Source organism: Rhinolophus sinicus, chromosome 18 (assembly GCF_057876585.1).
Source record: "Rhinolophus sinicus isolate RSI-liver-muscle chromosome 18, RSI-T2T, whole genome shotgun sequence".
NCBI lineage: Eukaryota > Metazoa > Chordata > Mammalia > Chiroptera > Rhinolophidae > Rhinolophus > Rhinolophus sinicus.
The window spans coordinates 29,079,006-29,097,858 of record NC_142518.1 but is presented as its reverse complement, the minus strand read 5'-3'; the positions used below and the strand labels follow the sequence as shown (position 1 = coordinate 29,097,858).

The following is an 18,853-nucleotide window of genomic DNA, read 5'->3' as shown; positions in this document are numbered from 1 at the left end:
CAGGCAACAGGGCCGCAAAGGACCTCAGGAGGTGATGTTGAATCTCACTTAGCCAAAGGAAGGAAGAAAAGCTGGCTTTGCTAATGTTTTAAATGAATTAGATCTTGGACACCTAAAGCCGTGCCTCTCTGCTTTCATACTTGAAAGGACATTGCCACAGAAGATAGCTGTTCAGTAAAAGAGGTCTGCAGTGAGGAAAGTTGGATCAAAAGCATATTGCAGGGTGGCTGGTTAGCTCAGTTGGTTAGAGCATGGTGCTGGTAGCACCAAGGTTGCCGGTTCGATCCCTGCATGGCCACTGTGAGCTGCGCCCTCCTTAAAAAAAAGAAAAAAGGAAAAATCGGGAGATGCTCCTGATACTTGAGAGGGTCTCCACAATTTTATTGCAAAAGCAATTGATGATACAAGTGCTATTTTTTTGAGTGCTTTCCACTTGTTTGACAGTGTTTTCTCATGCATTATATCATTTCATCCTTATGGTATTCTTGTGCGATATTAATATTATTCCCATTTTCCAGGCAAGAAAGCTGAGGCTCAAAGAGGTTATGCGAGCTGCCTAAGGTTACACTTGTAGTAAGTAGTATAGCTGAGATTTGAGCCTACGTTTGTTTGATTCCAACAATATGTGCTTAACCACCCACTAGAATACAGTTCCGACACTGGCTCTCTTCTCTCCAGAGGGATGAAGGAAAAGTTTGTCAGCATTTGCACAAGGCAGAAAACTATCTCATGTGAGAGGGTTTATATAGACATTTTTCTTTTTCAGAAAGAATAAGTAAATGTATAGAAAATTGAAATATATTAAATGAGCCTAAAATGCTACAATATAGAAAATATGTAATATGGTGACGGTTTCTCTAAGCTTAGCATTTTCTTGTTATTAATATAAGGTCAATATGATGATTAATGATTTATGCCGGAAGTAGAAAATGATCATTTTCTTTGCAGTCATTTGGAGATGCAGTCATATTACATCTAGTATAATTTCTCTCCTACTTGAGTACGTGCTAGGATTGTTCTTGGGTTTGAATTTTTGTTTTCCCCCTCTTCACCCCCAGCCTCTTCTTTCCTCCAGAACCAAGCCAGAAAGGCTGCAGAACTACTCCTGTTTTATCCAATTAATTCCCTCCAGGATGGAAAAATGTGCTATTCCTGAATTCTAGCCATTTTTGCAAACCTCAAATGCAATATGAGAACAGTTTTGGACAAGAACCTTCCCTGAAAAAAAAAATTGACAATATATCCTGTATTTAGATACAGGATATGTGTTCATATTTTAGCTTCAGCAGTGAAAAGAGACTGCAGCTCTCTTTCTGAAATTTTAAGATGTCAGTTTTCAGCAACAGAGAAAATAAAATTTGAAAGTAGCTGCAAAATAATGTTTTTTTTATTTTGTTTAGAACTAGGTCCAAAGTTGAGAGCAAAACTCTCCTGTCTGGGGTTCAAATATTGTTTGCCCTGAATAGAATGTGCCTTCCTGTTTGATAGAAAACACGTGAAAGCATTCTAATTGTGAAGCAGCCCCAGGTACGTGGTATTTAGGAAAATAAAATGCTAAGCATGGAATCACAAGCTGGAAGAGACCCTACAAACACACCTAGTTCTGCCGCCATCTTCCAGCTGAGAATGGCTAACTCAGCCTATATATGTTATTTTCTGTTTTGGTGGGGTTTATAAATCTGCATGTTCTTCTTTAGTGCCCATTCACATGACATGTTTCAGTTAATGGTGGAATATCTGGATAAGCACAAGGAGCCACCGGGACCTAACAAAACACCTGGCACAAACACTCTTCAGTAGAACTTTTACAAGAAGGAATAAATGCATTAACAAATGAAAAAAATGAAGGCTGAATTCTAGAAAACTTATGATAGGATTCTTACTGGTATGATTAATTAATATTATGAAAACAAATTATGCTCAAGTTCAGTGTCTGGCAAACTACCCATTTCACATTCCATAGTGTGGATTTTGTTCGTTTTCAATGAATAAGGTGACCAAGTAATATTGGTCAAGAATACTTTTGAGTGTGAAAGGGGGTATTATTTAAAAAATTATTCATTTATTTATGGGGTAAAGTTAATAATTACAACAGGACAACAGGACTGCTCTGAGAAAACTGGAACTAATAGTCACCCTCTCAGTGAGGGATTAGGAGCAGGGAAAAATATGGGAGGTGACAAAAAAATGTACACAGTGGACACTTTGGTCAACGTTGCTCAAGCAGTAGTTCGCCATCATCAGAAGTGTCTGGACGCTGATGGTAACCACTTTGAGCACCTCTTGTAATTGCAGAAGTCAAATGTGACTTGTATTCATCTTTTGTTATCGGTACATATTGAGTATTACAATTTTAATAGTGTTTTTTTTTCCTTTCTTAAAATGTGTATAAATTTTTTTGGCACCCTCTGTATATGTATACAGCCTCTAAAACAAAAAACAAGGGAGTTTTACATCACAAATGAAGATTGGAGGGGTTCCAATATCAATACTTCTGACGTTCTTAACCTCGGACATTTTTACCTCGTCTTAAAATTATGGTAAAAAATGGGGCAAAATGACAGATAAAACTCCTTTCTAAAAATAAGACAAGAAATTAGAATTAAATTCTTATCACAAGCTGGACTGAGAGACAGTGTGCCCTGCAGTCCCCTCGACCTGTCTCTTGCTTCAAGTGTTTGGATGGACTAGATGGGGTACTCCCACCCCTGCCTACCTTCCTCCTACCTGGGCCTGCCTCTCACCGCTCCTCCCCTTCGGATGCAATTTCTGGCACCATCTTCTCAGCTATTCCCTGCTTCTGGGAGCAGCCAACAATATATTTTCTGGTTCGCTCCTCATTGCTGACTAACCATGAGCACCAAGAGCAACAAGAATTATTCCTGCCAAGGTAGAGGCTGCCACCCACCATCTGTTAACCTGCATCCTACACCTACCTCTCTCTGAGCTTCTGTTTTGAAGTTGATGATGTGGCCCTGCGCAGTGGAGACCTCTTTCTTCTTCAGTGACTTGGCTGAGGAGAATCCCAAGGGCACCAAGCTTCTCTTGAAGATGCAAACCCAGTGGAGCAGCTGTGTCCTCAACCAGGATGGGAAAAAGCAGTCTCAAGATGAGTGGAGGGGCAGCATGGATGCCATGGAAGCTGCCTGGGGCCTGGACAAGATCACGAACCAGGCCCTTTTAGATCTGCATGCCGTGGGGTCTGCCAACACAGACTGTCATTTCTGTGACATTGTGGAGAGCCCCTTCCTAGAAGATGCGCGGAAACTCATCAAGAAAATGACCGACCACATGACCAACCGCCACAGGCCAGCCAGCCCCCCAAGGCTGGGCTGGGCAAGTTTCTCTTAAAAGGCTCACCCTCAAGCGCCGCTACAAGGCTCCCAAGCCCAGCAGACTTTGAGGAACCCGTCTGCATCCTCCTGTCATCAGGATTTCTGCCCCAGCCTCTTTCTCCAGCCAGGAGACAACTTTCTAACTACCTTGAAACCCTTGCCCAAGCTGTGAGACCAAATGGAAACAAAATAGGTTCTTATTGTAGAGGGGGAAAAGCTAAGCTGTGAGGGGGGGAAAGCATGCAGAATAGTGTGAAGGATTTATAGTCTGTTTAATTCTCTAGGTTTTCTAAAGAAATTGTTTCTAACTTGTGAGTCATCTGTGTATGTTGAACATCTGATAAACTATGTTTTCTCTGACAAGAAAAAAATGCATCTATTCATAAAATATTGCATACAACTTTGGTGGTTTCATAATTTCTCTGAAGCCTCTCTGGGTACTGGATTTTTTTTTTATTAGTTTCAGGTGTACAAAACAATGTAATAGTTAGACTTTTACACCCCTCCCAAAGTGATAACCCCCTCCCCCAATCTACTACCCCTCTGACACTGCATATAGCTGTTACAATTCCATTGACTTTATTCACTATGCTGTACTCCACATCCTGTGACCATATATATATATATAAAATTATAGTTGACATTCAATATTAGTCAGCTTCAACTTCAGGTGTACACTGCAGTGATCAGGCATCTACACTGTCCATGAAGTGATCTCCCTAATAATACACGTTCCCATCTGACACCCTACAAAATCTTTACAACAAACTGTCCTTCATATCCCCATGGCAATATTGTGGCTACCAATTTGTGCTTTCTAATCCCCTCACCTTCTCCCCCATCCCCATCGCCCTCCCATCTAGCAGCTATCAGTTTTTTCTCTATATCTCTGAGACTATTTGTTTAGTTTGCTCATTTATTCTTTTCTTCAGATTCCACATATAAGTGAGATCATATGGTATTTGTCTTTCTCCGTCTGACTTATTTCACTTAGTATAATGTTCTCTACGTCCATCCATATCATTGCAAATGGTAAGATTTCTTTCTTCTTTATGGCCGAATAATACTCCATTGTATAAATATACCACAGTTTCTTAATCTAGTCCTCTAGGGATGGGCATTTCAGTTGTTTCCATGTCTTAGCTATTTTGAATAGCGCTGCAGTAAACATAGGGGTGCACATATTTTTTCAAATTAGCGTTTTGGATTTCTCTGGATAGATACCTAAGAGTGGAAGTGCTGGGTCATAAGGTAGTTCCATTTGCAGTTTTTTGAGATACCTCCATACTATTTTCCATAGTGGCTGCACCAATCTGCAATCCCAACAACAGTGCATGAGGGTCCCCTTTTCTCCACATCCTCGCCAGCTCTTGTTGTTTGTTGATTTATTGATGATGGCCATTCTGACAGAAGTGAGGTGGTATCTCATTGTGGTTTTTATTTGCATTTCTCTAATGATTAGTGGGGTTGAGCATTTTTTCATATGTCTGTTTGCCATCTATATGTCCTCTTTAGAGAAATGTTTCTTCATGTCCTCTGTCCATTTTTTAATTGGGTTGTTGTTTTGTTTGTTTTGTATTTTTGGTGTTGAGTTGAATGAGTGTTTTATAAATTTTGGATATTAACCCCTTATCAGATGTATCATTGACAAATATCTTCCTTCTCCCATTCAGTAGGCTGCCTTTTTGTTTTATTGATGGTTTCCTTTGCTGTGCAAAAGCTTTTTAGTTTGTGGGTACTGGATTAAACTCTATTGTTCTAAAATTTATCTTTGGTTTTGCCTAGTAGAGCAGACAGCTGAGCACCTTGACCAATATCATATTTGTATCCCTGCCTCAACCCCCAAGCTCATAAGTAAATTGCTTTTCCTGATTTCCAAGTTGGTGTGATGCTATCTGCCTATACTGAATACAGTAAGAAAGAGCCCTGTGAAATTCATCTTTGTGTCTCCCATTGAGTTGCTATTGAGAACACTGATTATTACATCATTCACTGACCTCTTTATGAAGCCTCTCAAGAGAAATTTCTTTCTGGTCTTAATATTAGGAATAACAGTGTATCACTTGGATAATTGGTTTGTTTTTGTTTTATGGACACTGTAAATGATATAACTAAGTAACTTTCCTTTTTTGACTGCCTGCTAGAAAGCTTAGAGTCAAATTTGTGGTCCACCCAGAGTAAATGCGTAGGATTGTATAAGTGTTTTTGTATAAGCTTCATTCCTGGTTCTTGTGTTTCTAATTTCTTGGTGTATTTTAGGGATTCTTTTAAGTCACCTTAAACTCTTTGTGGAACAAGGTTGTGTATAAGTAGATAAAGTAAACTTTAAAAATGCAGATTAAAAAATAGCTCTGCAGTTCATTTTAGACAAAAGAGAAGACAACTTTACGGAAGCAAAAAGAGCCAAAGTGATTAGAATAGAGGTGGGTCAGACAGAGGTTAAATTCCAGAAGCCAAGAGGGAAAGCAGTAAAATGCAGCATTCTTTTAAAAATGCGTTTCGTTTTACTGGTGAGTTGTTTTCTACTAAATTCATACATTTGTGTCCCCCAGATAGCAATCTAATAATTGTGTATTATTTTCCTTGCTGTTTGAAAATCTGGAGTTATAAGTTTGTTCTCAAATTACAGAGTGGAAAAAATCAATTCTTTTCCTACAACTTTCCTTCCTAGAGCAGAAAGACCAAAGGCATGCTATCACTTATCTTATCCTACAAAGGTCAGAGGCACAGGAAGAATATTTTACAGAGATTGAGGCAACTGTTTTGCTCAATTAAGGAGAAAACCTTATCTTCCTGTTTTCATGCAGTCTTTTGATAATAAAAAAAAAGAATATACTGGAAAATTTATTACTCAAGAAAAGAGTTTTGCCCATTTTCTGGTAGTTGGAAGTAAGAGATATAAGGAAACAGTTAACAATTTTTATATTTGGATTAAAACTCAAATCTCTGTACTTAAAATACATACTTAAAATCAAAATTATTTTTGAATTATTGGTCAAATATAAACACATAAGCCAATGAGAAAAAAAATCGCCTAATAACATGAGATCAATTGAAAAACTATAATTTGAGGTAGACTATTTGGGAAGAAAGATGTTTCCAAATAATGACATATTTGTCCAACCATTACTTTAAATGTCAAGAATGGAGATGTAGGAGAAAGCTTTATTAAAGTCTCCCAAATAGGCTGAAATGTTCTTTAGTGATCAAATAATTCTTGAAAAACAGTACCTTGCTGAGCAGACAATAAATGATTCAAAGACATATGGACAAAATATTAGTTTGGCTTTTTAAAATGACTTAAGGTTCTTGGCAAATTTATTTGTGGAAAAATGGGGATTTGATGACATTAAAATTCTAGAGGTTAGTTTGGAAACAAGGCCCAACATAAATTTCTCTAAGGCTAACCAATGCGTGTACGTGCGCATGCACACGCACTTGTACAGATAATTATAAATGATTCCTGTAGGCTATAACTAAATTCCTTGTACCAGTCTTCAAGGCCCTCCTTGTTCTACCATGTCTAATCTACCTTTTAAAATAAGTTTTCTTCTACTTCCCCATTGTTAGAAGTTTTTGGGGTACTAATTGCTCATCTTACCTTTTATCCAAGTTCAAATCAATTAGAACACACAAAAGAAGCCAGATGGAAATCAAGATAGCTTTACTGGTGGTAAAACCAAATTGGAGAATGTGTTAGAACTTTCTATTGCCACATCCTGAATTAAACTCAACCACCCAGTTCCAGGAAGAGAAGCTGAAACAGAGAGAACAGAAATCATGCTGTGCTGGCCAGAGGCAGGCTCATCCTCACATGCTATCCCAGTGGAGACTGGAACCAAAGGCAGTGCTGGTGGCACAAGGGAAGTGGGAGGAGCATGGCGGCCCCATTGCCTTGCCATTGCAGTGACCCTGTACTATTGCTAATGTCTCCTGTGAAAGACTGGAGGAGCTCTCTGTCACAGCCAAAGTGCTCAGTTTGCTGTCCTAATATTTGCAGTTTTCATGTGGTTTCCCTCACCTGGAAGGCCCTTCATACCTGTCTTCACCAAATCAAACTCAGTCCACTTTTCTGCCCAGTTCCAATCTGCCTTCTATGAAATCTTCCCTGACAAACCCAACTCAGTTTCTGGCATGGATTCATTTTCTTTCAGTTGTCTTATGGAATCCATTAGACACTAGGCAAGTTGTAAGCTGGAAGGCAAATAGCACAGTGGTTGAGCAATGGGCGCTGGTCCAGACTGCTGTGTTCAAATCCTGCCTCTAGGCTAACTCATCTTGGTCTAGTCCCTTTACTTTTCTCTTTTTTAAAAAAGATTTTTTACTGGGGAAGGGGAACAGGACTTTATTGGGGAACCGTGTGTACTTCCAGTACTTTTTTCCAAGTCAGGTTGTTGTCCTTTCAATCTTAGTTGTGGAGGGCACAGCTCAGCTCCACGTCCAGTTGCCATTGCTAGTTGCAGGGGGCGTAGCCCACCATCCCTTGCGGGAGTCAAACCAGCAACCTTGTGATTGAGAGCCCACTGGTCCATGTGGGAATCGAATTGGCAGCCTTCAGAGTTAGGAGCACGGAGCTCCAACTACCTGAGCCACCAGGCCGGCTCCCTTTACTTTTCTTGGTCTCAGCTTCCTGACCTGAAAAACTGGTCATGATCCTAATACTATCCAATTGATAGATTTTAGGAATATTAAGTAGGACAAACCATGTGAAATCCCTAAGTCATGGCCTAGCACATGCTACATGCACAATAAATGTTAACTATTTTTATCAACTGACTTTATATCCCAACAGAGCTTAGTAGAGAGCTAAGATAGTAACATCCTAAAATAAGCTTGCTTCTCAGTTTCAGGGATAACTTTAGATTTTAGAATCTTCCTTAATGATCATTCCTCCCTCTCAATAGGCCCTATATGTGGAAATGAAATGTAAAAATTTGCTCATTTCTTGGATGTGATGTTCAGTGAGTATGAAAGGATAAAAGAAAATGAAGGAGGACCACTCTTCAGCCAAATAAGTGGAAGCACCTTATTTGGGACCCGGGATTAGTTAATTACCACACTGCTAAAAGCAGGCATGACAGCATTTTGACCTCTCAGGAAGGACAAGCTACACAAAGGGGTCATTTCAGAGCTGAAACTAATTAACTGCTGGTTTCTACTCTTTGCATAGTTTCCAATTCTTGGGAGTCTTCTCCCACGCTTTTCACCCACACATCTTCCTCCTTCTACTTTGTGGTAGCTTTGGATATGTCAGCATGAGGGAGCCGGGACTAAATAGGCACAATCCAAACTGCAGGCATCACTGAGGCCTTGAATTTCTTCTTTACTGTAGTGCCTGTTTAAAGCTCTTGCTTTTGGGACACTATGTAGTTGACTCTCCTTTGTCATAAAGATGTACAGTCTTAAAGGGTTGGGTTAAAAATTCTACTTATTTAGAAGAGGGAAACGTTTTTACTATGTTCATGTCGTTTTATTTATCTCCATAAGTCATTTATCCGCCTTGATGAATAATTTTGTCTTCACAGTAACAGTGAAACAGGCACTGATCCATGGGGGGAGTGGGAGAGGCACACATTAGGAAAGAGTTTTCAATTTATGTAAGGTTTCAGCTGAGTATAAACTCCCCAAGAAGCAGACATCCTCATCCGGAGTTTACCAACTCTGATGGCTAAATTAAGGATCATAAAAGGAAGCAGAAAAAAGTCTGGGTTTTACCAGGAGACTTCAAAGGTCCCCGACCTGTGCAGTGTCAGGTCAAAGCGGGGGATATGTAGATTGAGGCACGTATTCTGAGATTTAAAATGAAGTACGTATTCCTGCTAAATATTCACACCCTGAATTTAATAACAAGAGAACATCAGACAGACCCAAATTGAGGGGCATTCCATAAAATAACTGGCCTGCAATTCTCAAAAGTGTAAAGGTCAGGAAAGGCAGAGAAAGACTGAGGAATTGTCCCAGGTTAAAGAAGACTAAAAAGCATGACAACTAAATGCATGATCCTGGATTGGACCTGCATAAGGAGAAAAAGAACTATAAAGGACATTGAGGCAATTTATAAAATTTTAATATGGACCATATATTGAATAATGGTATCGTATCAGTGTTAAATTTCCTGATTTAGATAATTGCATGGTAGTAAGGAAGGAGAATGTCCTTGCTTTGAGAAAACACACACGAATGTATGTAGGAAGTGCTGGGCACAATTTTTCTAACTCAGTCACAAATGGTTAGGAAAAGCAATTAGTGAACTTCTATGAAGGGTAAACTATTGTTGCAAATTTTCTCTAAGTTTGAAATTATATCTAAATAAAAAGTCCCCCAAAAGTCGATCACAGATCATTTAGACCTGTAACTACTACATCTAGCATAGTACCTAATTTATACTAAGTGCCCAAAACTAATTTGTTGAGTGAATATTGTAATGGCTTTTTAATGACCCGTAGACTTAGATTTCCAGTCACAGACCTTTATAAACAATTTAACTACCAGAAAATTCCAAATTCTTTTTTTCCTTCCTGAATATAAATTATATACTTTCAGATTTGTTATCTAACCCTCATCCCCACAAAGGATATCAACAACTTTTATTTTTTATTAAATTTATTGGGAACAGTTTTTTTTTTAAAAAAAAAAAAAAAAAGAGAGAGTGGCCAGAACATGGAGACAAAGAACAGGAAATCCTATTATTTTATCACTTCACAAATGATATTGCTGCTGAATTAAGTATTTTAATTTTCCAAACCTTATGGTTTTATGCCTTCGAAGAAGAATCTATACTACTTGCTTTCTTGTGAGGGAAAAAATCTTTGAGCCATTATATGTCTTTAGTACTATACAGAGCTTCAGAGTTTAAAACTCTTGTCAACCTGAAAGGTCACAGAGCAGGATGGAAATTTCAGTTTGATTTTCACTTTTATTCCCTTCTTTTCTGCTCTCATTCCACACTTATGGATGCTATCAATACCTGTACAAATAACCTTTCTTTTAGGCCTTCCTCTCCTCTCATCTTCTCAAAAAAGTGGCGATAGGGGAGGGAAGCATGCCCTGATGTTCAGAACTTTATCTGATGTTCACAACTAGACCTTAGTATTTTTACAGGCTGGTCAAACATTCACAGCCAGCCCATTTTGTTCTGTTGGACGTAAAAAATCTCATAGAATACCAAATTCAGATACAGTTACTCCGAGACCATGATAAAATGAAAAAAAAAAAACAAGGTTACTTTGTAATTTTGTCTAAGCACAGACAAAATCAAAGTCACTATATACCTCTCACAAAATACCCCATGATAGGATCGCCCCTGCTTTCAGACAGCATCCAATGTAGAGCAACTCTCTGCTTCTTTGGTCCCTCCCCCACATCATCTATCCAAAGCCCAAATCCTAGAATAGTTCCCTTTCTAACATACTCTTACTGAGACACCGCAGAGTCCTTCATAACGTGTGTTCTCTTTCTGCAAGGAGTAGAATTCCAACTTGTTTAACTACAGGTGTGTTCTTGTTTGTCTTTGGCTGAAGGGCAATGACATGCTATTCTGGGGAATATTTTCCATTCAGTCTACAAATATTTGAGAGGAATTATTAAGGGTGTCCAAACAGGTATGTCCAGCTTCTTGTTTCACCTGATCTGGAGGATTTGTTGGTCATGTTCATTTATTCATTCAAAATATACTTATTGAGCATTTACTCTATAGCAGGCACTGAGCTAAGTGCTGCAGATAAAGAAATGTATAAGACACAGTTTACTTTCTCAATGCACTCACACTCTGGTAGGCAAGACTAACACGTAAAAATATAACTTCAATACAGTATGATAAATTCTATAATAGAGGTAACAGCCAGGTAGTGATTTGCAAAAGAGGGCAGGATTACTCTAATTGGGTGGAACATGGAACACTTCTATGAAAGAAGAGTTACTTAGCTGATCTTGAAAGGTGATCAGTGTTGAGCAGTTGGGCGAGGGAAGAAGAGGTATTCCAGGCAGAGAGGAGGTGCTTGAGGTAAATGGAATAACAGGTGCTTGGAATGAGAAAGTGGACTGGAAGGAAGTCTGGAGAGGAAATCTGGGCAAGGCCCAGGTCATGGTGGACTTTAGTGGATTTCATCTTGCAGTAGCCAGGAGCTCACCAGAATTTATGGAGGAAGCAATACAAATATAAGCTGTAGCCCATGCATTCAGAGAGTTTACATTACTGTTGGTGAAACGAAACTCAAGTATAAAAACAGCCAGAGAGTAACACAAGCAATATAGAATTAGAGCACCCGGATCTTCTTTGTCTACTCTGGAAATTGCTTATAAATAGTTCCCACACAACTCTTTGCCAGAGGATACTCTCTGGCCTCAGCTGCATGCTTGGTCTACATGTGGGTGAGTTTAGAAATACAGAGTGTTAACTTCTGCCCCTTTTCTCATAGTGACCTTGAACTGATAAGGGATGGAAATTAGTGTATAAATACCTCAGTGTCCTCAGCTCACAGTAGGACAACTCTGAGGCATGTTTAACACAGTATCTCAGGGAGTGCCCAGTGAGATTGAGCCCATTTGCATAGCAGTAACCCTTTCATTTACACATTCATAATTTTATGAATTATCCTTCCTTCCTTCACTAGGCTTCTGGAGATCATACCTCGTCTCCCAATAAACTACTTGCATCCAAATCCTTGCTCAGAGTCTGCTTTATCAGAACCCCAGACTAAGACAAAAATGAAGTATAATAAATGATGTGTTACAGTCTCCATCAGCTCTGGGAAGTTCTGGAAGAACCCATTCTTTTCTCCTAATATCCTCCAACCAGAATGTCTCACCCTTCTGCTCTCACCACCTTGTTCCATATATGGCTAAGTAGGTACCAGTTTATCCTCTTGGTGTTGATTGCCCCAGGACAGCCTGGAAAGCCCCGACTCCCATGCAAAGCTGCTGCTCTTATTGTGGTCTCAGTTAGGTGAGAGAGTTGGCTGCCTTTCAACTTTCAAATAAAATTGTCCCATTTTGGGGGCACTGAGACCATTGCCAGTCACTGTAGCTTCCTAAATATTCATAAATATAACAGCTGGGGCTTGGTAAACACATTTTCCCAGACAGCGGTCACTTGGAATTGTCTGAGTAATGACAACCTTAGTACTGGGCTCAGCTGTAAATTTATTCATCTAAACATCCAGGTCATGGACCCATTGAGACTGGAGAAGAACATTTTAGCCTGTTTCTCTGAAGCAAATATTAATGAGCCGGATGTCGATTCTTGAGTCAGCTCACATTCCAATTATTATTAGCTGCTTACATCAGTCAACTTGTGGTTAGCATGACACCTGTTGCAAAGAGGATCGTGTTTCTTTATGCCTATAATAACAACTTAAATCTCTAGAAGCAGTCAGAAATTGACATTGAATCTATTCCTATAGCAGCATTGACTGGAAAATCTCTTTGGCATGGTAGGATAGAGTGAGAAGTAAAACCAACCAAAAAGAGAAATTGAAACATGAGGTCTTTTTAAATGACTGGCCGAAAGGTAGTAAAAACTTTGAAAGAATATATCAAAAAATAGAATTTGGTAAATTAACAGGTTATAAAATCAACATATAAAATCAATAATGGGGTGGTGGTTAAATGAGTATATGCTTTTATTAAAATTCACTGAGCTGTACACTTAAAATCGGTGCATGTTGTATGTAAATTATACCTTAACAAAGTGAATTAAAATTAATAAAGTTTATATATGCAAACAATAACAAGTTAAAAAATTTAATGGATGGAAGACCCCTTTTAAAACAGCAAAGAATAAGTCCAAATAAATAAAATATAACACCTAGGTGAAAACTTCACCTATTTTTAAAAAGTCCGAAACCTATATGAGAAAAGCTATAGCACACTTCTGAAATGCACAAAAATACCCATGAACAAATAAAAAGACATACCATGCTCTTGGTTAGGAAAATATATTATCACTAAGGTGTCAGCACCTTGTTAATTTTTAAGTTTGCATACCGACTGAATGTTTGATAATATTAAAGAATTATTGTTAATTTTTGATGTGATAATGGTATTGCAATTATATTAAAAATTATCCTTATTTTTTAGATTTAGAGATATATTTTGAAATATTTATGAGTAAAATAATATGATTATCTGGGATTTCCTTCAAAAAATCTAGTGGTGGGGAGACAGGGGAAAAGTGGTTGAGGGTATAGATGAATCAAGATGTCCATGTGTTATGCAACTAAATACACACACACATTAGCTTATTTGTCAATTCACAGATGATAGTAATGAAACTCTAATAGTTGTAGGGGAACGTAGTTGTGACAGTGTAAACTAATGTTTTTAAGTAAGTTCTATTTACAGATATCATTATAAGTTTCTGTTTTCTCCCCTTGTAATGGTTGATCAAACAAACAAGACCTCAAAATATAAATCAGTATTTCCCCCAAACAAAGTGTGTGTGTGTATGTGGAGAGAGAGTGAGAAAGAGAGAGAGAGAGAGAGAGAGAGAGAGAGAGAGAGAGAGAGAGAGAGAGAGAGAAGGAGGGAGGGAGGGAGGGAGGGAGGGAGGGAGGGAAGGAAGGAAGGAAGGAAGGAAGGAAGGAAGGAAGGAAGGAAGGAAGGAAGGAAGGAAGGAAGAAGGGAGGGAGGGAGGAGGGAAGAGAGAGGAAAGTAAGATATATGATCAGGTAAGGTTAGAAAATACTGCATCTATTTTCTTTTTTATTTTAATTTTTTAATTACAGTTGACATACCGTATTATATTAGTGTCAGGTGTACAGCATAGTAGTTAGACATTTATGTAACTTACGAAGTCTAGTCCCCACCTGACATCATACATAGTTATCACAATATTATTAACTATGTTCCCTATGCTGTACTTCATAATCCCCATGGCTATTTTGTAACTACCAATTTGTACTTCTTAATCCCTTCCCCTTTCTCTCTCACCCCCAACCCCGCTCCAATCTGGCAACCATCAAACTGTTCTCTGTGTCTATGTGTTTGTTTCTGTTTCGCTTGTTCATTTATTTTGTTTTTTTAGATTCCACATATAAGTGAGATGACATGGTTTCTGTCTTTCTCTGTCTCTTATTTCACTTAACATAATACCCTCCAGATCCATCCATGTTGTTAGAAATGGTAAGATTTCATTCTTTTCATGGCCAAGTAATATTCCATTGTGTATATGTACCACCTCTTCTTCATCCAGTTGTCTATTGATGGACACTTAGGTTGCTTCCATATCTTGGTTACCGTAAATAATGGTACAGTGAACACAGAGATGCATCTATCTTTTTGAATTAGTGTTTTGGATTTCTTCGGAGCATCTATTGTCTTACTCTTGTAGATTCACAGTGCACATTAGGCAGTGATTCTGAATGAGGTGAACATCAGACCTATTCAGAGAGTGATGTTTCATCTCTTATTCCCTAGATCCGGGTGGGGCCCAGTTAAATATAGTTGTTGTTTTTTAAAGTTCCCCAGGTGGATTTATAGATGATGTAATACAGAATTGTACACCTGAAATCTATGTAATTTTACTAACAATTGTCACCCCCAGTAAACTTAAAAAAAAAGTTCCCCAGGTGATCCAAATGTACATTTTTGAATAAAAGTCACTGTGAGCACATAAAATGCCTAGAAAATTCCTGCAGTCAAGAAACTTGTTTGATATTCCTTGACATTTCTCCAATTTATATGTTCAAGGAGCCCTTTTATCAGATAAAACATATTAAGATCTCCCCAAACCAGTGTTCTGTAACAGGCAGCAAAGTGGAAGTTTAAGCTTCCTTGATTGTTATCTAAACAGGAAGAGTTTGGAGTAGATTACATCCAGGGTATCTTCTAGCTGTAAAATTTGCAAATTTTAAGGACCAAATCTCTAGGGGTGAAAAGTGACCATTAACATAATTAACTTTGTGCCCTGTCTTCAGCCAAATGATTCCATCAGTTAATATACTGTTGGATTCAAATGTGTTCTTAGCTCATATTTTTGACAGCTTTCTGTCTTCCACACTGACTCCCCTATCTCATCCCCCAACTTTCAGCTGAAATATATCACATGAGTAAGATTTAAAATCTTTCTGATGTCTTTTTCCAAAAGACAATATCTTTTTCACTTTTTAGTGGAAGCAACAGAAATGATGGCACTACCTGAAAAAAAAAAAAAAAGCTTTGCCAGTAGAATACTTATAGCTTTCAAAGAGAAAAGTTTAAGAAAATGGGTTTTTATTGACATCTCCTATAAGAAAGCAAACTTCAATGGGAGCAGAGCCCTTTTGGAGTTAATGATTGTTGCTAGAGTGACCAACCATTCTGGTTTACCAAGGACTCAGCTGTTTCCCAGAATGCAGGATTTTCAATGCCAAAACAGGAACAAATTCAGACAAATCAGGACAGTTGTTGCCAACTACTGTTTGCAAAGGATAGAGAAGGTGTACGTTTTTCCTTGTGGGTCATTACACAATTGCCTTTATCTTCTGGACTTGTTCTACTCCTGCCATCATTGTGGCTAAGTGGCTCAATGTCATCCATTCCTTTCTGACCTTTTGTTGCTGTAGAAGTTGGAGGGCTACATATTTTTCAATTTTACATCTACTCTGAGTTTTCATCTGTCATCCCATGGCAACAAGAGGAATAAAGAGTTAGGGAAAGCATCCTTGGCTGATGTGCATTTACATGACAACTCTGCTATATATGGGTGGGGATGCAGGGGCACAAACAGGCGCATGTTGGAAAACACAAGGTTGCCTGGGAGGCACTGAGCATAGCTTTCCTTACCATTGCACTGTAAGCCCGCTGGTGCCCAATTTTCATTATCCCTTCTTGATTGATTAATTGATTGAAACAAACACAAAACCAAAGGCTTATTTTGTATGCATTAAAAGCAATTCTTTACCCAGTCCTCACTCATAATTTATTTGTTGTCTACTTGGTTGTAAGGGCACAGAGTACCCATCATACTGGGAAGTTAATGCTTTTCGAGCGGTTTATTGCCACCATCCTAGCGAAGTTTATTGGACTGTAAAATTCGTCAGAAGTGATAGATTATTAGTTAGCATTTCTACTGGTAAGTGGCTGAGCCAGAAGTTGCAAGTGCTACGGAGAATAACAAGAATGACTCCTTCTCCGCTTTCCTGACAGCAGTTTTCTTTTTTTAATACCACACATGTATCTCCCAGCTGAGCCCTCTGGTTCAGGATCTCCCCTGGGCTGCAATCAAGATGTGTGCTACGGCTGTAGTCTCCCTGGGGAAGGATTGACTTCCAAGCACACTCCCGTCATGGTTAGCAGGATTCAGTTTCTTGAAGGTGTTTGGACTGAGGGCCTCACTTCCTTGCTGGCTCTTGGCTGGAGGCCACTCTCAATTCCTTGCCACATGGGCCTTCCCAGCAGAGAGGCTTGCTTCATCAAAACCAGCAAGAGGGTCTGCTAGCAAGAGGGAATGTTTTGTATAACTAATCAGGGAAGTGTTTTCTCAACACTTTTGCCCTATTCTGTTTGTTAGAGGACAATCACTAGGTCCAGTTCACACTCAAGGGGAGGGGATTACATATGGGTGTGAATACCCGGAGGCGGGGATCCTGGGGGTATTCCCCATGTATTACCCATTGTATTGCCCAATTAAAAAACAGAGGTTCCAGGCTGAGTAGTAGAATAAAACAGGTTCACAGAATGCTGTAATTAATTGCAAAATGTAATAATTGCTGTAATTGAACTTTCAGATGGGGTCTTGGCAAAGGTTTCAACCAGGTCTTTATAAGAGAAGACAGAGGAGAAGGCTTGCAAAATGACATTGAATACTGGTTTGGATTTTAACAAGCAAAGAGGAGGGAAGTGGTATGAAAAAAGGCATGGAGGTAGAGAATCTGGGGACAGGTCTAGGGAACAAGTCATTCAGTTTTCTTGTATAGTAGGAGAAGGGGAAAAGCCAAGCACAGATGGGTTGGGAATAGATCACAAAGAAGCTTGAATGTAGGAGGGATAGATTTAGACTCACTGAGAAAGGAACTGGGGAGCTCCTGAGGGGTTTTGAGCAAGTAAGACATCATTGCCCTACTTTAGGAAATTATTTTGATTTTGCTGGATATAGTGGAATAGGAAAGGAAGGGTAGAGGAGAGAGATTAGAAGCTTATTACAAAGTACAATATGAGTGATTGTGAGGGTTGGGAGTGGGGCAGTGGTAGTGAGAATGGGATATCGGAGGCAGGCGCAGCTGCTACAAAGGCAGACAGTTTACAGATCTGGCAACAGATTAGATATAGGGAGGAGCAAAGAACAAGCTTCAAGCCTTTGAGAAAGGAGATAATTTATGGGAAAACATGAATTTACCTTTGGACCTGTTGAGTTTGAGATGCTGTTGGATTATCCAGGGTGTTTTATGTCCATTGGGAAGTTGTGAACATAGGGATAGAGCTTGAGGAAATCATTGAATTAAGAGATGTAGGTTTGATAGATAATGCGATGAACATTGGTAAACTCACCAAGGTTCAAGGGAGAGAAAAAATAATGACCAATGGCAGAGTCTTGGAAGACTTTTAGGAGCAAGAGGAGGAAGAAAATCAGTGCAGGAGACAGAGAAAGAGCATCCAGAACAAGATAGAACAAAGAGACTTCCGTGTCATAAAAGTTAGGAAAAGAGAGAGGCTGAAGAACAACATGAAAAAAATGGAGAGAAGAGGCTGCAGCGCTGAGCGCAGGCAGGAGCTGGGTGGGCGCCACGGCCAGGATCACCACCATCGAGGCGGAGAAGCACAAGATCCAGGTTCTGAAGCAGCAGCCTCATGACGCAGAGGACATGGCCCAGCGCCTCCGGCAGGAACAGGAGGGCGAAAGGAGGTCCCGGGAACAGGCCGAGGCTCAGGCGGCATCCTTGAAACTTAGGATTCAGTTGATTGAAGAGGAGCTGAATGACACTCAGGAGCGCACGGCCACTGCTCTGCAAAAGCTGAAGGAAGCTGAGAAAGCTGCTGAGAGCGAGAGGTATGAAGGTTATTGAAAACTGAGCTTTAGAAGATGAAGAAAAGATGGAACGCTAGGAAATCCAACTCAAAGAACTCAACATCGCAGAAGAGGCAGATAGGAAGCATGAAGAGGTGGCTCCGTAAGTTGTTGGTTACTGAGGGAGCCTTGTAATGCACAGAGGAATGAGCTGAACTGGAAGAGTCCCGTTGCTGAGAGATGGGATGAGCAGATCAGACTCGGGGACCAGAACCTGAAGTGTCTGAGTGCCGCTGAAGAAAAGTACTCTCAATAAGAAGACAAATATGAAGAAGAGATAAAGATTCTTACTGATAAACTCAAGGAGGCAGAGACCCAGGCGGAGTTTGCTGAGAGATCGGTAGCCAAGCTGGAAAAGACAACCGATGATTTGGAAGATAAACTGAAATGCACCAAAGAGGAACACCTCTCTACGCAAAGGAGACCCAACCAAACTGCCTGACCTGAATGAGATGCAGAGTGCCCCAGTCCCGCGCTGCCACTGCTCCTCCCTCCAACCCGGACTCCACCAGAGGCCAGCCTGCCTAAGCTGACC

The 18,853-nt window shown here is 39.6% G+C and overlaps 1 long non-coding RNA gene and 1 pseudogene across 9 annotated transcripts in view; both read left to right on the top strand.

Moving 5' to 3' along the window:
• Nucleotides 1-18,853, top strand: part of LOC141569739 (uncharacterized) — a 215,331-nt gene that overhangs the window by 67,272 nt on the left and 129,206 nt on the right. The window lies entirely within an intron of this gene.
• On the top strand, nucleotides 2,968-18,770 carry LOC109455909 (uncharacterized; annotated as a pseudogene).